Genomic DNA, 24,156 nt, shown 5'->3' with positions numbered 1-24,156 from the left:
GCTCCGTAGTTTGAAACCAATTCTGGTTATCGCTTCTCGGCCTTTTGGCTAAGATCTTGTATCTGGTCAGAAGGATCCTAGAGTGTCTCCCCCTCGGCCTTGCAGCATCGCCACTTAGGTGGCTTAAGCTGCCTGCTGCTATTGGGGGGGGTCCAGAGGAAACGAGAGGTGATAATGGGCGTCAAGATTCGCTATGCCGGGACCGATGATATTCGGGTCAAAAATGCTTTTCGCATTGATATTGAGGAGTCAAGGAGGAATTTCTTTAACCTGCGGTTCTTGGTGGAAGTCGTCATCTTCAAGATTTTGAATGTTGGTCGTGGAGACATCATTTGTCTACAGGAGTTCCCAAAGAATGGCCGGTACGTTTTGGTCCTTGATCGTATGGCAGCTTGCCAGAATCTTTTCAAGACTCTAAAGGATCAGCAAGCCTTGGATCATCCGGCTCTTGAAGGGCTTACATTCACGGTATTGTATACTAAGGGGGAAGTGCCAGTTGTTGTGTTTATGCACAACCCCCTTGTGGATGTGGAGGACATTACTAGATTCCTGAACCGTCATTGCAGCTATGTGTCCTACTCACACAAGGTGAGGAATGAGGTGGGCTTGTGGACTGGCAAACACAAGTTTTTTGTACGGTTCCAGGAAGACCCCCAGGGACCTGGGGGTATCCACTACCCTCCCCTCAGTTTTGCCATCGGGAGGGATAGAGGGTATATGTATTTTCCCGGTGCTCCGCGTTTTTGCAGGAAGTGTAAATCCTTTGGACACTACCAAGAGGACTGCACGGTGGAGAAGTTTTGTGGGAAATGCAATAAAGAGGGTCATCTGGCAATGGAATGTACTAACTCCATGGTCTGTAATGCGTGTGGGGAGGAGGGACACGCTTTCAAGGACTGTCCCCATCGTTCCAGGTCATATGCAGAGGCCGTGTCCCCACGTCCTAGTACTGCCGCCACTATTGGTGAGGCGATTGAGGCAGTAAGGGACTTCATGGAAGTGATGGAGGAAGCACCTGATCCTGCTGGTGGAAGCGCTGTTGAGATGGAGCCTGCAGATATGTCAATTCTGCTTGATGTGAGTGGTGAGGGAGAAGTGAGCGGTTCACTCTCCACAACGCCGGTGTTGGCTTTGGAAAGCTCAGAGGCCATTCAAGAAGGTGGTGGTGGCCAGGGTGACTTCACCGGGGCTGTGGTGAGGCCCCCTGATGAGGACTCTGATGTGTCTTCTGCAAAGAAGTTCCGACCAGATATTTCACCTGCCAGTATTGGGAGCATCAGCCCCTTAAGTGATAGGAGCTATCCCGAGAGCTACAGTGCCTCTCCTAGGAGGTCTTTTTTGGAGGAGGGGGCCAGCATTCTGTGCTTAACATCAGGAATCGAGTTTCAAGACGAGAAAGGTTGACTCTTCGGTGGGGGGTATGTTCTTTTTTACCAAATATGGTTAAAAAATGGGCTCCAACGTGGGCTGTAGTGTACTGTCAGTAAATGTAAGGCTTATAAAATCTAAGCCTAGAAGATTGGCTATACTGGAAGAACTAAAAAATCTTGGAGCAAATATCTACTGTCTGCAAGAGTGCGGAATTGAAGAGTCACCTCCTGAAAAGGACTGGGTATATGGGCATAGCATTTGGTCAGGTTCAATGACAAACAAAAATGATGGTGTGGGGATTTTGTTGGGGAATAGGGATTTAAGTTTTGAAAATTATATGGTGGTGGAGCCAGGTCGTTGTATAATGGCAGTGGTTAAGGGGAGAGGGTGGAGGGTGAAAATTGTTAACGTGTATTGTCCAATTAACAAAGGGGATAGGTTAGCACTATTAGAGAAAATACGTTTTTTTTTTGCCTGGAAGGATTCCAATATTATTAGTTGGTGATTTCAATTGTGTTTCTGAAGGGGAAATTGATGTCACGGGTAAGGTCCTTAATCAAATTACATCTGATTTTTCTTTTTTAGATGCAGCGGAATTTTTGAGTAAGCCACCACCGGCCACATATAGAGCTGATAGGGGAGGAATAGTGTCCAGGATTGACCGCATGCTGTATAGAAATAGAGGTTTGGTGTGTAAATTTTTTAAACAGCATGTTTTTTCTTTCACAGACCATGAATGTTTGTGGGGTATGTTTGAAGGTGATAAAAAAATGGTGCATGGTGTTGGGGTATGGAAGCTAAATGTTAGGTTGTTAGAGGATGTTAGGGTTATGAGAGACTTCGAAAGTAAGTATGAATGGTGGAGGTCTAGGAAAAATAATTTTGTGGATGTGACTGTATGGTGGGATTGGGTGAAAGTGGAAATTAAGAATTTTTTTAGGAGGTGGGGTTATAAAAAAGCAGCAATTGAAAGAGGCAGATTTAAAGATTTAAATATGAGGATTGAGTGGTTACATAAAATGAGTATGAAAGGAATTGATGTTAGTGATCAACTCAGAGGAGCGAGAGATGAGATGAAGCGTGTTTTGGAAAAGCGTGGGAAGGAAATTATTTTTAGGACGAGAGTTGAGCATTTGGATATGGATGAGAAGTGTACGAGGTACTTTTTTAAAAAAATGTGCAGTAAGAAAGATGAGTTGGATGAGGTTGAAAATGATAATGGTATGACTGTGGTTGGAATGGAAGTGTTGGATGAGGTACATAGTTTCTATAGTAGTTTATTTGAGTCTAAATGGGTGGATGGGGGTTTGAAAGAGCATGTGTTAGGTATGTTGGAGAGTCAGCTTGAATCAGGGGAACGTGAGTGTTTGAGTGAGGATATTGTTTTTGATGAGGTTAAAAAGGCGGTGGATGGTGCGAAAAAGAATAAAACACCTGGGAAAGATGGGTTGCCTGTGGAGTTTTATGTAAAAGCATGGGATGTGATTGGTGTTGATTTTGTGGAGGTATGTCAATATATGTGGATGAATGGTGTACTTTGTAATTCCATGAAAGAAGGAGTAGTTGTTTTACTATATAAGAAGGGTGAGAAAAAGAATTTGCGTAATTGGAGGCCGATTACATTACTCAATGCAGATTACAAAGTCTTTAGCAAAATTCTGGCTAACCGTATGCGTGGGGTGATTGGAAGTGTGGTTGGTGTTGATCAAGTGTGCGCGGTGCCAGGTAGGTGTATGACTGATAACCTCTTGTTGTTGAGGGACGTAATTGGAGATTGTATGTTTAGGAAGGGGAAATGTATGGTTTTTTGTGTGGATTTTGAGAAAGCTTTTGATAGAGTGTCGCATGCGTTTATGTTTGAGGTGTTAGTTAGGATGGGTTTTCCTAGTGTTTTTGTGAAGGCGATAAGGTGTTTGTATGATGGTGTGGTGAGTGAAGTGTTAGTGAATGGATGTTTGAGTGAGAAGGTGTGCATAAAATCAGGGGTCAGGCAGGGGTGTCCGTTGTCCCCTGTCCTGTTTATAAGTGTGATTGAGCCCCTGTTGTGCATGATTCGGAAAGAGAAAGTGATGAATGGTCTTCTAATCCCAGGGAGTGGTGGAAAGACTGTAAAGGTAATGGGGTATATGGACGATGTTGTTGTGGTGAGTGATAATATGGCTGCTATGAATCGAGCAAGGTTGCTTTTAGATTTCTTTTGTGGTGCATCTGGTTTTAAGGTGAATTGGGGGAAGTGTAGCTTTAAGTGTTTTGGGGATTCGAGTGTTAGGATGGATGGTGTGATATGTGAAGAAGGTGCTATTAAGGTTCTGGGGGTGTGGTTTAACAAAGATCTGAAAGGGAATGAGAGTTGGGATGAATGCGGTAAGAGGATTGAACAGAAGTTAAATTTTTGGAGGTTGCGGGACTTGACATTGTCAGGCAAAGTCCTTATTATTAAGTCAGTGATTCTTCCTATGTTACTTTTTGTGTCCGTGGTTTTTCCAGCCCCTTATAGGGGTTTTAGGCGGATTGAGAAGCTAATTTTTATGTTTTATTGGGGAAGTAAGATGGAAAAACTTAAAAGGGAATATTTGTGTAAGTTACGTGAACATGGGGGAATGGATTTCCCAAATTTTGAAATTTGTCTTGGTTTAAATTATATTAAAACAGTGGTTGTTCTGTTAGGTAGGGATAACAAGACGGCTTTTATGATTAAATATATGGCTGGATGGATGTTGTTTGGGTTGAAATGGATGAGAAGGGATGCAAGAGTGCCTGTTTCGTTTAAATGTCCAGTGTGGTATGAGTTTGTTGAAAAATTTGTTGTCAAGCATGATTTGTTGGATGTTCCTATGGGTGATTTCAAAGTGATAAGGAATGTAAGGAGAAGGATGCGTGTTAGAGAGTTTGAATGTAACATTAGGGGCTTGAGATCGAGTGAAGCGTTGTGTGTATGGAGGAACCTGAGTATAAAAGGAATATCGAATAGGCAGCGTGATATCGTATGGATGAGTTTGCATGAGATTTTGCCTGTGAGAGAGGTACAGAAGAGGAGGGATCTGATTAGAACAGAGGTATGTCCGAGGGATGGATGTGGGGCGAGTGAAACTGTTATGCATTTGGTTTGGAATTGTGATTATGCTCAGAGTGTTTGGAAGGGAGTGGGTGGTTTATGCAAGGAACTAGCGGGCGTGAATTTTATAAATTGGAGAGTGGTAATGTTTGGGATGGGTGCAAGTAGCCGGGTGAAAGAGAGATTGTTGTGGTTGATAATGGCATGTGTAATAGAAAGTCTGTGGGACGTTAGGAATTTGTGTTTATTTAAAAGGAAAATAATCTCAGTTAATAATTGTGTTAGGATGGTTTTGTCAAGGTTATACATAGTTTATTTATGGGACAGCCGTGGCGGTGGTGGCTTTGATTCAGAAGGTTTTTGGAAAGTCAAAAAATGGAGGTCACTGGTAAAGTACCAGTAAGTCCTTGTTTAAGTGTTGTGATCTGTCTTTTTTTATGATAATGGTATGTTTTACAGTTTTTTGTCCATTCAAAAGGTATTACAATTGTTTCAGTATAAAGTTATAAATATGAAATAAAGAAAGTACCATTATGCTGTAAGACTGGGCAACGTAGTATGAGTTTTTATACTATTGATTGTTGCTTGAAAAATTTTACTGAATGGTAAAAAAAAAAAAAAAAAAAAAAAAAATCTGTTCTTATCAGTTTAATATCTGATACGTCCCCTATCTGGGGACCATATATTAAATGGATTTTTAGAACAGGGAGATGGAAAAAGAGCTTGCTCTGTCCACTCCACGCATTGACCTGGTATTGCAGTATCTCCAGGACCGGTGCACCCCTTCTTTAATGCAGTTTCTAAAATCAGAAAGAATTGAATTCAATGTTTTTTGTTCATTTTGCTTGTTTGTCGGATTTTGGGATGGACTCTTTGGCTTTGCTTTTCTTCTCCTCATTGGATTTTTCATGTTCAAAGTTGCAGAAGCCAGATTACAAGCTCATTTTGGTTCAACTTCAGCAACTGTGCATTGCATTGCCATGTAATGTGATGCAATGCTATCTTTCTAGCTCTCCCTTTTTACTTGCTTTTGGATAAACAGACATATTAGGCAAGCATTTTGGAGCTTTCACCTAAATAACTACAGGTGGTGAGATAAGCTGCACAATATAATTGACCTTTCAGTATATTGTTGCACACACACCATCTATTTAGCAAATGCCCTTGTTATCAACAGCAGCCTTTTAAACTCACCTGAGCTAACAGGTATGTGCGCTGGTTACTCTGCTGCGCTTAAAATTTCTTTTTTGGTTTGCTACAATGCCTTTTCTGAAACGTTGTCTCCTTCTGCTGGAACACTGACTTCTTTCATTTAATGCCTGCAGACTATAAAAGAGAACCCAACCCAAAAAGTTTGGTTGATTAGTCTGTGGCATTCTGTTAAACTGTTGCTTATGGCGGTCTCTGTGAGCTTCTCAGCGACATTCAGCCAGCCAGGTATCCTGCCTGCAGTAGATGGAATGTGGCAATGGAACGCTGGCTGCGCGTGTCATAATAGGCTCTGAGCCTTTATATACCTGTGCACAGCAGCAGCCACCTTCAGTCTGCTGCTGGACAGCCAGCAGCAGCAGCAGCAGGAGAGGTATGTAATCAGGAGCCCTCCTGCTAAGGGTAGACAGCTGCTCGTTCCACCCCACCCCCCGCCTTAATTGGTTCTCCTCCCTTCCAACGGTGTTGAGGCGGGTGGGAACAGCAGGGGGTGAAGGTGCTGTGTTTAAAGAGGTGGAGTTATGCAGATCTAAAACGCGTGGATTGCAGCAGCAGCAAGCCGAAAAGTGCAGGCATGTAAGGGATCTAGAGGTTGACAACATGTCTTCTTAACGGGAGTCCAGGAGCTCATCTCCACAAATGGACTTTTCAGGATCCTTGGGTGGCTCCGTAGTTTGAAACCAATTCTGGTTATCGCTTCTCGGCCTTTTGGCTAAGATCAAGTGTAGTATCTGTTCTTATCAGTTTAATATCTGATACGTCCCCTATCTGGGGACCATATATTAAATGGATTTTTAGAACAGGGAGATGGAAAAAGAGCTTGCTCTGTCCACTCCACGCATTGACCTGGTATTGCAGTATCTCCAGGACCGGTGCACCCCTTCTTTAATGCAGTTTCTAAAATCAGAAAGAATTGAATACAATGTTTTTTGTTCATTTTGCTTGTTTGTCGGATTTTGGGATGGACTCTTTGGCTTTGCTTTTCTTCTCCTCATTGGATTTTTCATGTTCAAAGTTGCAGAAGCCAGATTACAAGCTCATTTTGGTTCAACTTCAGCAACTGTGCATTGCATTGCCATGTAATGTGATGCAATGCTATCTTTCTAGCTCTCCCTTTTTACTTCCTTTTGGATAAACAGACATATTAGGCAAGCATTTTGGAGCTTTCACCTAAATAACTACAGGTGGTGAGATAAGCTGCACAATATAATTGACCTTTCAGTATATTGTTGCACACACACCATCTATTTAGCAAATGCCCTTGTTATCAACAGCAGCCTTTTAAACTCACCTGAGCTAACAGGTATGTGCGCTGGTTACTCTGCTGCGCTTAAAATTTCTTTTTTGGTTTGCTACAAAGCCTTTTCTGAAACGTTGTCTCCTTCTGCTGGAACACTGACTTCTTTCATTTAATGCCTGCAGACTATAAAAGAGAACCCAACCCAAAAAGTTTGGTTGATTAGTCTGTGGCATTCTGTTAAACTGTTGCTTATGGCGGTCTCTGTGAGCTTCTCAGCGACATTCAGCCAGCCAGGTATCCTGCCTGCAGTAGATGGAATGTGGCAATGGAACGCTGGCTGCGCGTGTCATAATAGGCTCTGAGCCTTTATATACCTGTGCACAGCAGCAGCCACCTTCAGTCTGCTGCTGGACAGCCAGCAGCAGCAGCAGCAGGAGAGGTATGTAATCAGGAGCCCTCCTGCTAAGGGTAGACAGCTGCTCGTTCCACCCCACCCCCCGCCTTAATTGGTTCTCCTCCCTTCCAACGGTGTTGAGGCGGGTGGGAACAGCAGGGGGTGAAGGTGCTGTGTTTAAAGAGGTGGAGTTATGCAGATCTAAAACGCGTGGATTGCAGCAGCAGCAAGCCGAAAAGTGCAGGCATGTAAGGGATCTAGAGGTTGACAACATGTCTTCTTAACGGGAGTCCAGGAGCTCATCTCCACAAATGGACTTTTCAGGATCCTTGGGTGGCTCCGTAGTTTGAAACCAATTCTGGTTATCGCTTCTCGGCCTTTTGGCTAAGATCAAGTGTAGTATCTGTTCTTATCAGTTTAATATCTGATACGTCCCCTATCTGGGGACCATATATTAAATGGATTTTTAGAACAGGGAGATGGAAAAAGAGCTTGCTCTGTCCACTCCACGCATTGACCTGGTATTGCAGTATCTCCAGGACCGGTGCACCCCTTCTTTAATGCAGTTTCTAAAATCAGAAAGAATTGAATACAATGTTTTTTGTTCATTTTGCTTGTTTGTCGGATTTTGGGATGGACTCTTTGGCTTTGCTTTTCTTCTCCTCATTGGATTTTTCATGTTCAAAGTTGCAGAAGCCAGATTACAAGCTCATTTTGGCTCAACTTCAGCAACTGTGCATTGCATTGCCATGTAATGTGATGCAATGCTATCTTTCTAGCTCTCCCTTTTTACTTCCTTTTGGATAAACAGACATATTAGGCAAGCATTTTGGAGCTTTCACCTAAATAACTACAGGTGGTGAGATAAGCTGCACAATATAATTGACCTTTCAGTATATTGTTGCACACACACCATCTATTTAGCAAATGCCCTTGTTATCAACAGCAGCCTTTTAAACTCACCTGAGCTAACAGGTATGTGCGCTGGTTACTCTGCTGCGCTTAAAATTTTTTTTTTGGTTTGCTACAATGCCTTTTCTGAAACGTTGTCTCCTTCTGCTGGAACACTGACTTCTTTCATTTAATGCCTGCAGACTATAAAAGAGAACCCAACCCAAAAAGTTTGGTTGATTAGTCTGTGGCATTCTGTTAAACTGTTGCTTATGGCGGTCTCTGTGAGCTTCTCAGCGACATTCAGCCAGCCAGGTATCCTGCCTGCAGTAGATGGAATGTGGCAATGGAACGCTGGCTGCGCGTGTCATAATAGGCTCTGAGCCTTTATATACCTGTGCACAGCAGCAGCCACCTTCAGTCTGCTGCTGGACAGCCAGCAGCAGCAGCAGCAGGAGAGGTATGTAATCAGGAGCCCTCCTGCTAAGGGTAGACAGCTGCTCGTTCCACCCCACCCCCCGCCTTAATTGGTTCTCCTCCCTTCCAACGGTGTTGAGGCGGGTGGGAACAGCAGGGGGTGAAGGTGCTGTGTTTAAAGAGGTGGAGTTATGCAGATCTAAAACGCGTGGATTGCAGCAGCAGCAAGCCGAAAAGTGCAGGCATGTAAGGGATCTAGAGGTTGACAACATGTCTTCTTAACGGGAGTCCAGGAGCTCATCTCCACAAATGGAATTTTCAGGATCTTTGGGTGGCTCCGTAGTTTGAAACCAATTCTGGTTATCGCTTCTCGGCCTTTTGGCTAAGATCGTATGACTGTACCTTGATTGGTGCGAGTCTCCTGGAGGAATCCGGACCCTTTTGTGGAGGATTTTCTGCTTTTTCCTGTGGTATTCCATACCGACAGAATCCAAGATGTCTTTTGTGAAGAACACCATCCGTTTGTCCGTGGATCCATCTGACCAGAACAAGAACAACGTGGTTTTCATTGTCCAAGACATCGTTGAAGGCAAAGCTGGAGCAAGACGTTCTGAGATCTTCAGTGTCAACGAATTTTCACGTCAAGGTAATTATGACGTTACCTTTATGGACCAGGATGTTTGCCTTAATGTCTTTGAATGGCTCCGTGGTCACTCTAGTGACCCCTGCTTGGAAGGAGTTAGATGGGAACCTTTGTTTGGTCTGCAAGAAAAGGAGGTGACTGTGACTGTCTATAACCCTTTTACAGACCCTGAGCTGCTGGAGTGCTTCCTCTCTCGCTACTGTGAATATGTGCGGAAGGGAGTGAAGCAAGTCAATTGTCTAGGAATCTTTAACTGTCAGTATAAATTCCGTGTGAAATTGAAAAGGGATCCTGACAGTGTGGGGGGCTTTAGACACCCTCCATCAAATTTTTCCGTTGCAGGCCATAGAGGTTTCCTCTTTTACCCAGGCCAGCCCATGTTTTGCCGTAGATGCTTTTCTTTCGGACATACCATGGTAACATGCCTTAAAGGGCAGTGTTGCCGAAATTGCAGAAAGGAGGGGCATATGGCCAACCAGTGTCCAGAGGCCAAGTCCTGTGATGTCTGTGGGAGTAGTGATCACATGTATAAGGACTGTCCTATGAGTGCACCTAGACGTTCTGATAAAGAACAGAAGGAGGAGGAGCTGGAGAGGAGGCAGATGGCAAGCGCACTGAAAGTGCTGGAAAGATTGGAGAGGGAGGAGAGAGAGGGAAGGAGGCGGGAAACTGGTAGAGCCTCTCCCTCTACGGCGCCAGAGGAGGTGTCCCTGAGACCATGTTCTTCTTCTGCTGAAGAAATGAGGAAGAAGCGGAGGGAAGAAAAGGAGTTCTGGAGGGAAGTGGCAAAGGTGGAGAAAAAGGCAGTGTCTGCGAGAATATCTAGGAAAGTGGTGGAAGCAGAGCTGCCTGAGATGATGACTTTTGGAGAGGCAATGGACGCAACAGGATGTGAAGTGCAAATCTCGGAACCCGACAGTCCTGAACACCCTTCGGGTCCTGAAAACATTGAAGATTTTTCTTCGGAGGATGATAGGGGTGCAAAGAAGAGTCGTAGGGAGGATGGTGGGGGCAGTGATGATGCAGATTTTAGTGAGCCTCAGAGGAAGATCAGAACTGCCAGAATGAGGAGTGTGGCTGGTGAAGCCAGCGGGTCGGAAACCAGCTGTTCTGTTCTGATGGCGGAGGAGGATAGTGGTGGTGCTGGATAGTGTCACCATATAATATTGTAAATGTTTTTTCTTTTTGTCCTCTTGTGAGCTTTGGTTTAGGCCAAAGGCTATTTCTTTGTGTAATTGGTGAAGGAGTAGAAGTATTATGGGATTTACCATAGTGTCCCAAAACGTAAGAGTGTTTAAAAGTAAAGTAAGAAGAGCTGCTATTTTTGAGTTTTTAGCTATGCAAAATGCATCTATTTTTTGTTTACAAGAATGTGGGGTAGTGGATGGTGTGAAAGGGGATGAATGGTCTTATGGAGCGTCTGTGTGGTCGGGGAGTGCATGTAATAAGAATGATGGTGTGGGTATTTTGGTTAAAGGAAGGGAGGTTGTTTTGAGTGATTATTTGGTTATTGAGGTGGGGAGATGTATCCTTGCTAATTTTGTATACAAGAATGTAAAGTTTTGTGTTATTAATGTTTATGCGCCAGTTGAAAAAAATGAGCGCAAAAATTTATTTGAAAAAATTAAGCTTTTTGTTCCAGGAAGAATACCTGTGGTAATTGTGGGTGATATGAACTGTGATGTGGGGAGAGTGAATGTGGATGTGTCTGGGAAAGCATTATTGGAGTTAGTGAATGATTTTGGGTTGTGTGATATGCAGCGCGTGTGTAACATGAATCCTTTGTTGAACACTTTCTTTTCTGAGAGTGGTAGGGTACAATCCAGATTGGATTATTGTTTTATTTCTAAAAATATGGTTTCTGTTAATTATAGGCAGGAAAACGTTCTTTTTTCAGATCATGTGTGTATGTTGTGTGAGTTGGATATAAAAGTTGATGGAGTGTTTGGGAGAGGATTGTGGAAGTTAAATGTTAAACTGTTAGAGAATGAAGATGTGAGAAAGGAGTATGAAAGGCGGTATGAAGAATGGTGTAAGCATAAAAATGAGTTTGGGAATGTTTGTGAGTGGTGGGACTGGGTGAAGAAACAAACAAAAATGTTCTTTAAAAATTTAGGATACAAGTATGCAGCAATTAAAAGAGAGAGTTTTGTTAAACTGAACGCGCGGTTGAGCGTTTTGTATAAGTTAAGGGAAGGAGGAGTTGAGGTGGAGGAGGATATTTTAGAGGTAAAAAAGGAGATTAGTGAGTTTTTGTTGGAGAGAGGGAGAAGCATAGTGTTTAGGGCAAAGATTGATAAGATGGAGCAGGATGAGAAATGTTCTCGGTTTTTCTTTAAAAAAGTTTTTGGAAAGAAACAGAGTATGAGCGTGGTGTATGGAGCAGATGGAAGTGAGGTGAGTGGAGAGGATATGTGTGAAGAGGTGGCTAAGTTTTATGAGGATCTGTATGCAGTGAAACAGAGGGATGAATGTTTGGAGAATGATGTTTTGAGTGTGTTAAAGAGTAAGTTGAGTGAAGCAGAAAGAGAGAGAGTGATGGGTGAGGTGACTGGTGATGAGGTATGGAAGGTTATGTGTAGTATGGCTTTGAATAAGACGCCGGGGGAGGATGGCCTCCCAGTAGAATTTTATCGTGTGATGTGGGGTGTGATTGGTAAGGACTTTGTGGATGTATGTAAGTATATGTGGGGAAACATGGAGGTGGCTGAGAGTATGCGTGCAGGTATGGTTGTGTTAATTCCTAAGAAAGGGGATTTGAAAAGTCTGAGGAATTGGAGGCCAATAACGTTACTTAATTGTGATTATAAAATCTATGCAAAACTTATGGCTAATAGGATGCGTGATGTGATAGAGAGTGTGATTGGGGATGAGCAGTGTTGTGCGGTACCTGGGAGGCGGATTCATGAGTGTGTGTGTATGTTAAGAGATTGTCTATGGGATTGCATGGGTCGTAAGAAGAGTGTATTTTTGTTAAGTTTGGATTTTGAAAAGGCTTATGATAGGTTGTCGCATGGTTTTTTGTTCAGAGTGTTGTTAAAAATGGGTTTTCCGGCTGATTTTGTTGGGCGAGTGAGAAGTTTGTATGCGGGTGTTTATAGCTGTGTTTTAATGAATGGGTATGTGGGTAGGAAAGTGAATGTGTTTTCGGGTGTGCGACAGGGGTGTCCTTTGTCCCCTGTAGCATTTATTTGTGCAATTGAGCCATTGTTGTGTATGCTGAGGAAAGATAAGGTAATTCGTGGTGTGCAAGTGCCGGGAGGTGGAGGAAAAGAATGGAAAGTGAGTGGTTATATGGATGACGTGTGTGTATTATGTGATTCTGAATGTTCGGTGAGGCGGGTGAAGTTGTTAGTGTCTATTTTTTGTGGTGCATCTGCGTTTAAAGTGAATTGGGAAAAGAGTGAGTGTAAGGGTTTTGGAGGCGGAAGTTTAAGTAGGGATGTAGGTGTGAATGTAGTGAATGGACCTATTAAAGTTTTGGGTGTGAAGTTTTCAGAGAGTTTGGATGGGAAAGAAAGTTGGGATGATGCGAAAGGAAAAGTTGAGCAGAAGTTGAATTTTTGGAAATTGAGGAGTTTATCCTTTTTTGGGAAGATTTTAATTGTTAAGAGTGTGGTGTTGCCAATATTTTTATATATTGCGGTAGTATTTCCACCAGGATATATGTGTATGAGAAGCTTGAATAGAATTTTATTTGTTTTTTTGTGGAACTCGAAAATGGAGAGAGCTAGGAGAGAAATTTTGGTTAAAAGAGTGGAAAAAGGTGGTTTGGGTTTTCCGAATTTGGACGTGTTTTTTGGTGTGAATATCGTTGTGTTTGTTTTGAAAGTGATTAGGGCGGATGGAAAGTTTTCATCTATGTGTAGGTATTTATTTGGAGCGTATTTGTTTCGTTTAAAGTGGCAAGAAAGGGATTTGCGATGTCCGATTGCTTTTGAGGTGCCTGTATGGTATGTGTGGGTTTATAAGTTTTTGGTGAGGTATGAACTGTGTGATGCAGATGTGAGATTGCTGGAGAATAAGAAGGCTGTGTATAGGATGATTGAATGTAGAGAGGTAGAATGTGGAATAAATATGGTTAGGGGTGGTGATGTGCAGAAGGTTTGGAAGAAAGTGCGGATGAGTGGTATGACCAACAAACAGAGTGAAGTTGTGTGGCAGTCTTTACATGGAGTATTACCTGTGAGAGAGTTTCAGAGGAATAGAGGTTTGGTGAGGAGTGAAATGTGTCCAAGAAATGGCTGTGGTGGAAGGGAAAGTGTGTTGCATGTTTTTTGGAATTGCCAGTATGCTAGAGATGTGATTGGGAGAATGGGGCCTTTGTGTAAAGAATTGTGTGGTGTGAATTTGTTGTCTTTTGAGTTGTTTATGTTTGGTTTGGGAATATGTGATGGGACGAAGGAAAGAGTCTTGTGGTTGATGCTTGCATGTATAAAGGAAGTGTTATGGGATGTGAGGAATGTGTATGTGTTTAAAAGGAAGGAAATTGCTGTAAAGGATAGTGTGAAGGTGATTTTGGGGAAGATGTATGTGTGTTTCCTATGGGACAAAAAGAGGAGAGGGGAAGTGGATGCGGAGGGAATATGGAAAGTTAAAAAGTGGAGATATATTGTTAGTACCTCTTGATTTTTGTTATTGTTGTTTTGAAATATGAAATAAATATTTCCGATGAAGATGGGGACAGCAAATTGCGTATTGGATTTGACGCAGCTGTTTTGATGGAATTTTCCTTTGTCTGGTTTTCATAGACTGTGGAATTTCCTTGTCTGAGGAGAAAAAAAAAAAAAAAAAAAAAAAAAATCTGTTCTTATCAGTTTAATATCTGATACGTCCCCTATCTGGGGACCATATATTAAATGGATTTTTAGAACAGGGAGATGGAAAAAGAGCTTGCTCTGTCCACTCCACGCATTGACCTGGTATTGCAGTATCTCCAGGACCGGTGCACCCCTTCTTTAATGCAGTTTCTAAAATCAGAAAGAATTGAATTCAATGTTTTTTGTTCATTTTGCTTGTTTGTCGGATTTTGGGATGGACTCTTTGGCTTTGCTTTTCTTCTCCTCATTGGATTTTTCATGTTCAAAGTTGCAGAAGCCAGATTACAAGCTCATTTTGGTTCAACTTCAGCAACTGTGCATTGCATTGCCATGTAATGTGATGCAATGCTATCTTTCTAGCTCTCCCTTTTTACTTCCTTTTGGATAAACAGACATATTAGGCAAGCATTTTGGAGCTTTCACCTAAATAACTACAGGTGGTGAGATAAGCTGCACAATATAATTGACCTTTCAGTATATTGTTGCACACACACCATCTATTTAGCAAATGCCCTTGTTACCAACAGCAGCCTTTTAAACTCACCTGAGCTAACAGGTATGTGCGCTGGTTACTCTGCTGCGCTTAAAATTTCTTTTTTGGTTTGCTACAATGCCTTTTCTGAAACGTTGTCTCCTTCTGCTGGAACACTGACTTCTTTCATTTAATGCCTGCAGACTATAAAAGAGAACCCAACCCAAAAAGTTTGGTTGATTAGTCTGTGGCATTCTGTTAAACTGTTGCTTATGGCGGTCTCTGTGAGCTTCTCAGCGACATTCAGCCAGCCAGGTATCCTGCCTGCAGTAGATGGAATGTGGCAATGGAACGCTGGCTGCGCGTGTCATAATAGGCTCTGAGCCTTTATATACCTGTGCACAGCAGCAGCCACCTTCAGTCTGCTGCTGGACAGCCAGCAGCAGCAGGAGAGGTATGTAATCAGGAGCCCTCCTGCTAAGGGTAGACAGCTGCTCGTTCCACCCCACCCCCCGCCTTAATTGGTTCTCCTCCCTTCCAACGGTGTTGAGGCGGGTGGGAACAGCAGGGGGTGAAGGTGCTGTGTTTAAAGAGGTGGAGTTATGCAGATCTAAAACGCGTGGATTGCAGCAGCAGCAAGCCGAAAAGTGCAGGCATGTAAGGGATCTAGAGGTTGACAACATGTCTTCTTAACGGGAGTCCAGGAGCTCATCTCCACAAATGGACTTTTCAGGATCCTTGGGTGGCTCCGTAGTTTGAAACCAATTCTGGTTATCGCTTCTCGGCCTTTTGGCTAAGATCAAGTGTAGTATCTGTTCTTATCAGTTTAATATCTGATACGTCCCCTATCTGGGGACCATATATTAAATGGATTTTTAGAACAGGGAGATGGAAAAAGAGCTTGCTCTGTCCACTCCACGCATTGACCTGGTATTGCAGTATCTCCAGGACCGGTGCACCCCTTCTTTAATGCAGTTTCTAAAATCAGAAAGAATTGAATTCAATGTTTTTTGTTCATTTTGCTTGTTTGTCGGATTTTGGGATGGACTCTTTGGCTTTGCTTTTCTTCTCCTCATTGGATTTTTCATGTTCAAAGTTGCAGAAGCCAGATTACAAGCTCATTTTGGTTCAACTTCAGCAACTGTGCATTGCATTGCCATGTAATGTGATGCAATGCTATCTTTCTAGCTCTCCCTTTTTACTTCCTTTTGGATAAACAGACATATTAGGCAAGCATTTTGGAGCTTTCACCTAAATAACTACAGGTGGTGAGATAAGCTGCACAATATAATTGACCTTTCAGTATATTGTTGCACACACACCATCTATTTAGCAAATGCCCTTGTTATCAACAGCAGCCTTTTAAACTCACCTGAGCTAACAGGTATGTGCGCTGGTTACTCTGCTGCGCTTAAAATTTCTTTTTTGGTTTGCTACAATGCCTTTTCTGAAACGTTGTCTCCTTCTGCTGGAACACTGACTTCTTTCATTTAATGCCTGCAGACTATAAAAGAGAACCCAACCCAAAAAGTTTGGTTGATTAGTCTGTGGCATTCTGTTAAACTGTTGCTTATGGCGGTCTCTGTGAGCTTCTCAGCGACATTCAGCCAGCCAGGTATCCTGCCTGCAGTAGATGGAATGTGGCAATGGAACGCTGGCTGCGCGTGTCATAATAGGCTCTGAGCCTTTATATACCTGTGCACAGCAGCAGCCACCTTCAGTCTGCTGCTGGACAGCCAGCAGCAGCAGCAGCAGGAGAGGTATGTAATCAGGAGCCCTCCTGCTAAGGGTAGACAGCTGCTCGTTCCACCCCACCCCCCGCCTTAATTGGTTCTCCTCCCTTCCAACGGTGTTGAGGCGGGTGGGAACAGCAGGGGGTGAAGGTGCTGTGTTTAAAGAGGTGGAGTTATGCAGATCTAAAACGCGTGGATTGCAGCAGCAGCAAGCCGAAAAGTGCAGGCATGTAAGGGATCTAGAGGTTGACAACATGTCTTCTTAACGGGAGTCCAGGAGCTCATCTCCACAAATGGACTTTTCAGGATCCTTGGGTGGCTCCGTAGTTTGAAACCAATTCTGGTTATCGCTTCTCGGCCTTTTGGCTAAGATCAAGTGTAGTATCTGTTCTTATCAGTTTAATATCTGATACGTCCCCTATCTGGGGACCATATATTAAATGGATTTTTAGAACAGGGAGATGGAAAAAGAGCTTGCTCTGTCCACTCCACGCATTGACCTGGTATTGCAGTATCTCCAGGACCGGTGCACCCCTTCTTTAATGCAGTTTCTAAAATCAGAAAGAATTGAATTCAATGTTTTTTGTTCATTTTGCTTGTTTGTCGGATTTTGGGATGGACTCTTTGGCTTTGCTTTTCTTCTCCTCATTGGATTTTTCATGTTCAAAGTTGCAGAAGCCAGATTACAAGCTCATTTTGGTTCAACTTCAGCAACTGTGCATTGCATTGCCATGTAATGTGATGCAATGCTATCTTTCTAGCTCTCCCTTTTTACTTCCTTTTGGATAAACAGACATATTAGGCAAGCATTTTGGAGCTTTCACCTAAATAACTACAGGTGGTGAGATAAGCTGCACAATATAATTGACCTTTCAGTATATTGTTGCACACACACCATCTATTTAGCAAATGCCCTTGTTATCAACAGCAGCCTTTTAAACTCACCTGAGCTAACAGGTATGTGCGCTGGTTACTCTGCTGCGCTTAAAATTTCTTTTTTGGTTTGCTACAATGCCTTTTCTGAAACGTTGTCTCCTTCTGCTGGAACACTGACTTCTTTCATTTAATGCCTGCAGACTATAAAAGAGAACCCAACCCAAAAAGTTTGGTTGATTAGTCTGTGGCATTCTGTTAAACTGTTGCTTATGGCGGTCTCTGTGAGCTTCTCAGCGACATTCAGCCAGCCAGGTATCCTGCCTGCAGTAGATGGAATGTGGCAATGGAACGCTGGCTGCGCGTGTCATAATAGGCTCTGAGCCTTTATATACCTGTGCACAGCAGCAGCCACCTTCAGTCTGCTGCTGGACAGCCAGCAGCAGCAGCAGCAGGAGAGGTATGTAATCAGGAGCCCTCCTGCTAAGGGTAGACAGCTGCTCGTTCCACCCCATCCCCCGCCTTAATTGGTTCTCCTCCCTTCCAACGGTGTTGAGGCGGGTGGGAACAGCAGGGGGTGAAGGTGCTGTGTTTAAAGAGGTGGAGTTATGCAGATCTAAAACGCGTGGATTGCAGCAGCAGCAAGCCGAAAAGTGCAGGCATGTAAGGGATCTAGAGGTTGACAACATGTCTTCTTAACGGGAGTCCAGGAGCTCATCTCCACAAATGGACTTTTCAGGATCCTTGGGTGGCTCCGTAGTTTGAAACCAATTCTGGTTATCGCTTCTCGGCCTTTTGGCTAAGATCAAGTGTAGTATCTGTTCTTATCAGTTTAATATCTGATACGTCCCCTATCTGGGGACCATATATTAAATGGATTTTTAGAACAGGGAGATGGAAAAAGAGCTTGCTCTGTCCACTCCACGCATTGACCTGGTATTGCAGTATCTCCAGGACCGGTGCACCCCTTCTTTAATGCAGTTTCTAAAATCAGAAAGAATTGAATTCAATGTTTTTTGTTCATTTTGCTTGTTTGTCGGATTTTGGGATGGACTCTTTGGCTTTGCTTTTCTTCTCCTCATTGGATTTTTCATGTTCAAAGTTGCAGAAGCCAGATTACAAGCTCATTTTGGTTCAACTTCAGCAACTGTGCATTGCATTGCCATGTAATGTGATGCAATGCTATCTTTCTAGCTCTCCCTTTTTACTTCCTTTTGGATAAACAGACATATTAGGCAAGCATTTTGGAGCTTTCACCTAAATAACTACAGGTGGTGAGATAAGCTGCACAATATAATTGACCTTTCAGTATATTGTTGCACACACACCATCTATTTAGCAAATGCCCTTGTTATCAACAGCAGCCTTTTAAACTCACCTGAGCTAACAGGTATGTGCGCTGGTTACTCTGCTGCGCTTAAAATTTCTTTTTTGGTTTGCTACAATGCCTTTTCTGAAACGTTGTCTCCTTCTGCTGGAACACTGACTTCTTTCATTTAATGCCTGCAGACTATAAAAAAGAACCCAACCCAAAAAGTTTGGTTGATTAGTCTGTGGCATTCTGTTAAACTGTTGCTTATGGCGGTCTCTGTGAGCTTCTCAGCGACATTCAGCCAGCCAGGTATCCTGCCTGCAGTAGATGGAATGTGGCAATGGAACGCTGGCTGCGCATGTCATAATAGGCTCTGAGCCTTTATATACCTGTGCACAGCAGCAGCCACCTTCAGTCTGCTGCTGGACAGCCAGCAGCAGCAGCAGCAGGAGAGGTATGTAATCAGGAGCCCTCCTGCTAAGGGTAGACAGCTGCTCGTTCCACCCCACCCCCCGCCTTAATTGGTTCTCCTCCCTTCCAACGGTGTTGAGGCGGGTGGGAACAGCAGGGGGTGAAGGTGCTGTGTTTAAAGAGGTGGAGTTATGCAGATCTAAAACGCGTGGATTGCAGCAGCAGCAAGCCGAAAAGTGCAGGCATGTAAGGGATCTAGAGGTTGACAACATGTCTTCTTAACGGGAGTCCAGGAGCTCATCTCCACAAATGGACTTTTCAGGATCCTTGGGTGGCTCCGTAGTTTGAAACCAATTCTGGTTATCGCTTCTCGGCCTTTTGGCTAAGATCAAGTGTAGTATCTGTTCTTATCAGTTTAATATCTGATACGTCCCCTATCTGGGGACCATATATTAAATGGATTTTTAGAACAGGGAGATGGAAAAAGAGCTTGCTCTGTCCACTCCACGCATTGACCTGGTATTGCAGTATCTCCAGGACCGGTGCACCCATTCTTTAATGCAGTTTCTAAAATCAGAAAGAATTGAATTCAATGTTTTTTGTTCATTTTGCTTGTTTGTCGGATTTTGGGATGGACTCTTTGGCTTTGCTTTTCTTCTCCTCATTGTATTTTTCATGTTCAAAGTTGCAGAAGCCAGATTACAAGCTCATTTTGGTTCAACTTCAGCAACTGTGCATTGCATTGCCATGTAATGTGATGCAATGCTATCTTTCTAGCTCTCCCTTTTTACTTCCTTTTGGATAAACAGACATATTAGGCAAGCATTTTGGAGCTTTCACCTAAATAACTACAGGTGGTGAGATAAGCTGCACAATATAATTGACCTTTCAGTATATTGTTGCACACACACCAGCTATTTAGCAAATGCCCTTGTTATCAACAGCAGCCTTTTAAACTCACCTGGGATAACAGGTATGTGCGCTGGTTACTCTGCTGCGCTTAAAATTTCTTTTTTGGTTTGCTACAATGCCTTTTCTGAAACGTTGTCTCCTTCTGCTGGAACACTGACTTCTTTCATTTAATGCCTGCAGACTATAAAAGAGAACCCAACCCAAAAAGTTTGGTTGATTAGTCTGTGGCATTCTGTTAAACTGTTGCTTATGGCGGTCTCTGTGAGCTTCTCAGCGACATTCAGCCAGCCAGGTATCCTGCCTGCAGTAGATGGAATGTGGCAATGGAACGCTGGCTGCGCGTGTCATAATAGGCTCTGAGCCTTTATATACCTGTGCACAGCAACAGCCACCTTCAGTCTGCTGCTGGACAGCCAGCAGCAGCAGCAGCAGGAGAGGTATGTAATCAGGAGCCCTCCTGCTAAGGGTAGACAGCTGCTCGTTCCACCCCACCCCCCTCCTTAATTGGTTCTCCTCCCTTCCAACGGTGTTGAGGCGGGTGGGAACAGCAGGGGGTGAAGGTGCTGTGTTTAAAGAGGTGGAGTTATGCAGATCTAAAACGCGTGGATTGCAGCAGCAGCAAGCCGAAAAGTGCAGGCATGTAAGGGATCTAGAGGTTGACAACATGTCTTCTTAACGGGAGTCCAGGAGCTCATCTCCACAAATGGACTTTTCAGGATCCTTGGGTGGCTCCGTAGTTTGAAACCAATTCTGGTTATCGCTTCTCGGCCTTTTGGCTAAGATCGTATGACTGTACCTTGATTGGTGCGAGTCTCCTGGAGGAATCCGGACCCTTTTGTGGAGGATTTTCTGCTTTTTCCTGTGGTATTCCATACCGACAGAATCCAAGATGTCTTTTGTGAAGAACACCATCCGTTTGTCCGTGGATCCATCTGACCAGAACAAGAACAACGTGGTTTTCATTGTCCAAGACATCGTTGAAGGCAAAGCTGGAGCAAGACGTTCTGAGATCTTCAGTGTCAACGAATTTTCACGTCAAGGTAATTATGACGTTACCTTTATGGACCAGGATGTTTGCCTTAATGTCTTTGAATGGCTCCGTGGTCACTCTAGTGACCCCTGCTTGGAAGGAGTTAGATGGGAACCTTTGTTTGGTCTGCAAGAAAAGGAGGTGACTGTGACTGTCTATAACCCTTTTACAGACCCTGAGCTGCTGGAGTGCTTCCTCTCTCGCTACTGTGAATATGTGCGGAAGGGAGTGAAGCAAGTCAATTGTCTAGGAATCTTTAACTGTCAGTATAAATTCCGTGTGAAATTGAAAAGGGATCCTGACAGTGTGGGGGGCTTTAGACACCCTCCATCAAATTTTTCCGTTGCAGGCCATAGAGGTTTCCTCTTTTACCCAGGCCAGCCCATGTTTTGCCGTAGATGCTTTTCTTTCGGACATACCATGGTAACATGCCTTAAAGGGCAGTGTTGCCGAAATTGCAGAAAGGAGGGGCATATGGCCAACCAGTGTCCAGAGGCCAAGTCCTGTGATGTCTGTGGGAGTAGTGATCACATGTATAAGGACTGTCCTATGAGTGCACCTAGACGTTCTGATAAAGAACAGAAGGAGGAGGAGCTGGAGAGGAGGCAGATGGCAAGCGCACTGAAAGTGCTGGAAAGATTGGAGAGGGAGGAGAGAGAGGGAAGGAGGCGGGAAACTGGTAGAGCCTCTCCCTCTACGGCGCCAGAGGAGGTGTCCCTGAGACCATGTTCTTCTTCTGCTGAAGAAATGAGGAAGAAGCGGAGGGAAGAAAAGGAGTTCTGGAGGGAAGTGGCAAAGGTGGAGAAAAAGGCAGTGTCTGCGAGAATATCTAGGAAAGTGGTGGAAGCAGAGCTGCCTGAGATGATGACTTTTGGAGAGGCAATGGACGCAACAGGATGTGAAGTGCAAATCTCGGAACCCGACAGTCCTGAACACCCTTCGGGTCCTGAAAACATTGAAGATTTTTCTTCGGAGGATGATAGGGGTGCAAAGAAGAGTCGTAGGGAGGATGGTGGGGGCAGTGATGATGCAGATTTTAGTGAGCCTCAGAGGAAGATCAGAACTGCCAGAATGAGGAGTGTGGCTGGTGAAGCCAGCGGGTCGGAAACCAGCTGTTCTGTTCTGATGGCGGAGGAGGATAGTGGTGGTGCTGGATAGTGTCACCATATAATATTGTAAATGTTTTTTCTTTTTGTCCTCTTGTGAGCTTTGGTTTAGGCCAAAGGCTATTTCTTTGTGTAATTGGTGAAGGAGTAGAAGTATTATGGGATTTACCATAGTGTCCCAAAACGTAAGAGTGTTTAAAAGTAAAGTAAGAAGAGCTGCTATTTTTGAGTTTTTAGCTATGCAAAATGCATCTATTTTTTGTTTACAAGAATGTGGGGTAGTGGATGGTGTGAAAGGGGATGAATGGTCTTATGGAGCGTCTGTGTGGTCGGGGAGTGCATGTAATAAGAATGATGGTGTGGGTATTTTGGTTAAAGGAAGGGAGGTTGTTTTGAGTGATTATTTGGTTATTGAGGTGGGGAGATGTATCCTTGCTAATTTTGTATACAAGAATGTAAAGTTTTGTGTTATTAATGTTTATGCGCCAGTTGAAAAAAATGAGCGCAAAAATTTATTTGAAAAAATTAAGCTTTTTGTTCCAGGAAGAATACCTGTGGTAATTGTGGGTGATATGAACTGTGATGTGGGGAGAGTGAATGTGGATGTGTCTGGGAAAGCATTATTGGAGTTAGTGAATGATTTTGGGTTGTGTGATATGCAGCGCGTGTGTAACATGAATCCTTTGTTGAACACTTTCTTTTCTGAGAGTGGTAGGGTACAATCCAGATTGGATTATTGTTTTATTTCTAAAAATATGGTTTCTGTTAATTATAGGCAGGAAAACGTTCTTTTTTCAGATCATGTGTGTATGTTGTGTGAGTTGGATATAAAAGTTGATGGAGTGTTTGGGAGAGGATTGTGGAAGTTAAATGTTAAACTGTTAGAGAATGAAGATGTGAGAAAGGAGTATGAAAGGCGGTATGAAGAATGGTGTAAGCATAAAAATGAGTTTGGGAATGTTTGTGAGTGGTGGGACTGGGTGAAGAAACAAACAAAAATGTTCTTTAAAAATTTAGGATACAAGTATGCAGCAATTAAAAGAGAGAGTTTTGTTAAACTGAACGCGCGGTTGAGCGTTTTGTATAAGTTAAGGGAAGGAGGAGTTGAGGTGGAGGAGGATATTTTAGAGGTAAAAAAGGAGATTAGTGAGTTTTTGTTGGAGAGAGGGAGAAGCATAGTGTTTAGGGCAAAGATTGATAAGATGGAGCAGGATGAGAAATGTTCTCGGTTTTTCTTTAAAAAAGTTTTTGGAAAGAAACAGAGTATGAGCGTGGTGTATGGAGCAGATGGAAGTGAGGTGAGTGGAGAGGATATGTGTGAAGAGGTGGCTAAGTTTTATGAGGATCTGTATGCAGTGAAACAGAGGGATGAATGTTTGGAGAATGATGTTTTGAGTGTGTTAGAGAGTAAGTTGAGTGAAGCAGAAAGAGAGAGAGTGATGGGTGAGGTGACTGGTGATGAGGTATGGAAGGTTATGTGTAGTATGGCTTTGAATAAGACGCCGGGGGAGGATGGCCTCCCAGTAGAATTTTATCGTGTGATGTGGGGTGTGATTGGTAAGGACTTTGTGGATGTATGTAAGTATATGTGGGGAAACATGGAGGTGGCTGAGAGTATGCGTGCAGGTATGGTTGTGTTAATTCCTAAGAAAGGGGATTTGAAAAGTCTGAGGAATTGGAGGCCAATAACGTTACTTAATTGTGATTATAAAATCTATGCAAAACTTATGGCTAATAGGATGCGTGATGTGATAGAGAGTGTGATTGGGGATGAGCAGTGTTGTGCGGTACCTGGGAGGCGGATTCATGAGTGTGTGTGTATGTTAAGAGATTGTCTATGGGATTGCATGGGTCGTAAGAAGAGTGTATTTTTGTTAAGTTTGGATTTTGAAAAGGCTTATGATAGGTTGTCGCATGGTTTTTTGTTCAGAGTGTTGTTAAAAATGGGTTTTTCGGCTGATTTTGTTGGGCGAGTGAGAAGTTTGTATGCGGGTGTTTATAGCTGTGTTTTAATGAATGGGTATGTGGGTAGGAAAGTGAATGTGTTTTCGGGTGTGCGACAGGGGTGTCCTTTGTCCCCTGTAGCATTTATTTGTGCAATTGAGCCATTGTTGTGTATGCTGAGGAAAGATAAGGTAATTCGTGGTGTGCAAGTGCCGGGAGGTGGAGGAAAAGAATGGAAGGTGAGTGGTTATATGGATGACGTGTGTGTATTATGTGATTCTGAATGTTCGGTGAGGCGGGTGAAGTTGTTAGTGTCTATTTTT

General features: G+C 43.4%; 8 non-coding genes across 8 annotated transcripts; all 8 read left to right on the top strand.

The window, feature by feature from the left end:
- The first annotated feature begins 5,014 nt into the window (after window positions 1-5,014).
- Window positions 5,015-5,212, top strand: LOC141223491 (U2 spliceosomal RNA). The gene has a single exon (XR_012291105.1). It is a non-coding gene; the product is annotated as a U2 spliceosomal RNA (small nuclear RNA).
- A 1,115-nt stretch (window positions 5,213-6,327) lies between these two features.
- On the top strand, window positions 6,328-6,518 carry LOC141223299 (U2 spliceosomal RNA). The gene has a single exon (XR_012290930.1). It is a non-coding gene; the product is annotated as a U2 spliceosomal RNA (small nuclear RNA).
- Window positions 6,519-7,633: 1,115 nt separating this feature from the next.
- LOC141223298 (U2 spliceosomal RNA) lies at window positions 7,634-7,824 on the top strand. Its single transcript, XR_012290929.1, has one exon. It is a non-coding gene; the product is annotated as a U2 spliceosomal RNA (small nuclear RNA).
- Window positions 7,825-13,980: 6,156 nt separating this feature from the next.
- Window positions 13,981-14,176, top strand: LOC141223486 (U2 spliceosomal RNA). The gene has a single exon (XR_012291101.1). It is a non-coding gene; the product is annotated as a U2 spliceosomal RNA (small nuclear RNA).
- A 1,109-nt stretch (window positions 14,177-15,285) lies between these two features.
- On the top strand, window positions 15,286-15,476 carry LOC141223297 (U2 spliceosomal RNA). Its single transcript, XR_012290928.1, has one exon. It is a non-coding gene; the product is annotated as a U2 spliceosomal RNA (small nuclear RNA).
- A 1,115-nt stretch (window positions 15,477-16,591) lies between these two features.
- LOC141223296 (U2 spliceosomal RNA) lies at window positions 16,592-16,782 on the top strand. Its single transcript, XR_012290927.1, has one exon. It is a non-coding gene; the product is annotated as a U2 spliceosomal RNA (small nuclear RNA).
- A 1,115-nt stretch (window positions 16,783-17,897) lies between these two features.
- Window positions 17,898-18,088, top strand: LOC141223294 (U2 spliceosomal RNA). Its single transcript, XR_012290926.1, has one exon. It is a non-coding gene; the product is annotated as a U2 spliceosomal RNA (small nuclear RNA).
- A 1,115-nt stretch (window positions 18,089-19,203) lies between these two features.
- On the top strand, window positions 19,204-19,394 carry LOC141223371 (U2 spliceosomal RNA). The gene has a single exon (XR_012290999.1). It is a non-coding gene; the product is annotated as a U2 spliceosomal RNA (small nuclear RNA).
- Window positions 19,395-24,156: the final 4,762 nt, after the last annotated feature.

The sequence above is a fragment of the Phyllobates terribilis genome, unplaced genomic scaffold (assembly GCF_046119375.1).
Source record: "Phyllobates terribilis strain yellow unplaced genomic scaffold, ASM4611937v1 Scaffold_376__1_contigs__length_1858288, whole genome shotgun sequence".
In the NCBI taxonomy this organism is placed as follows: domain Eukaryota; kingdom Metazoa; phylum Chordata; class Amphibia; order Anura; family Dendrobatidae; genus Phyllobates; species Phyllobates terribilis.
Note: the sequence above shows the minus strand (reverse complement) of the source record. Positions and strands in the feature narration are given on the sequence as shown.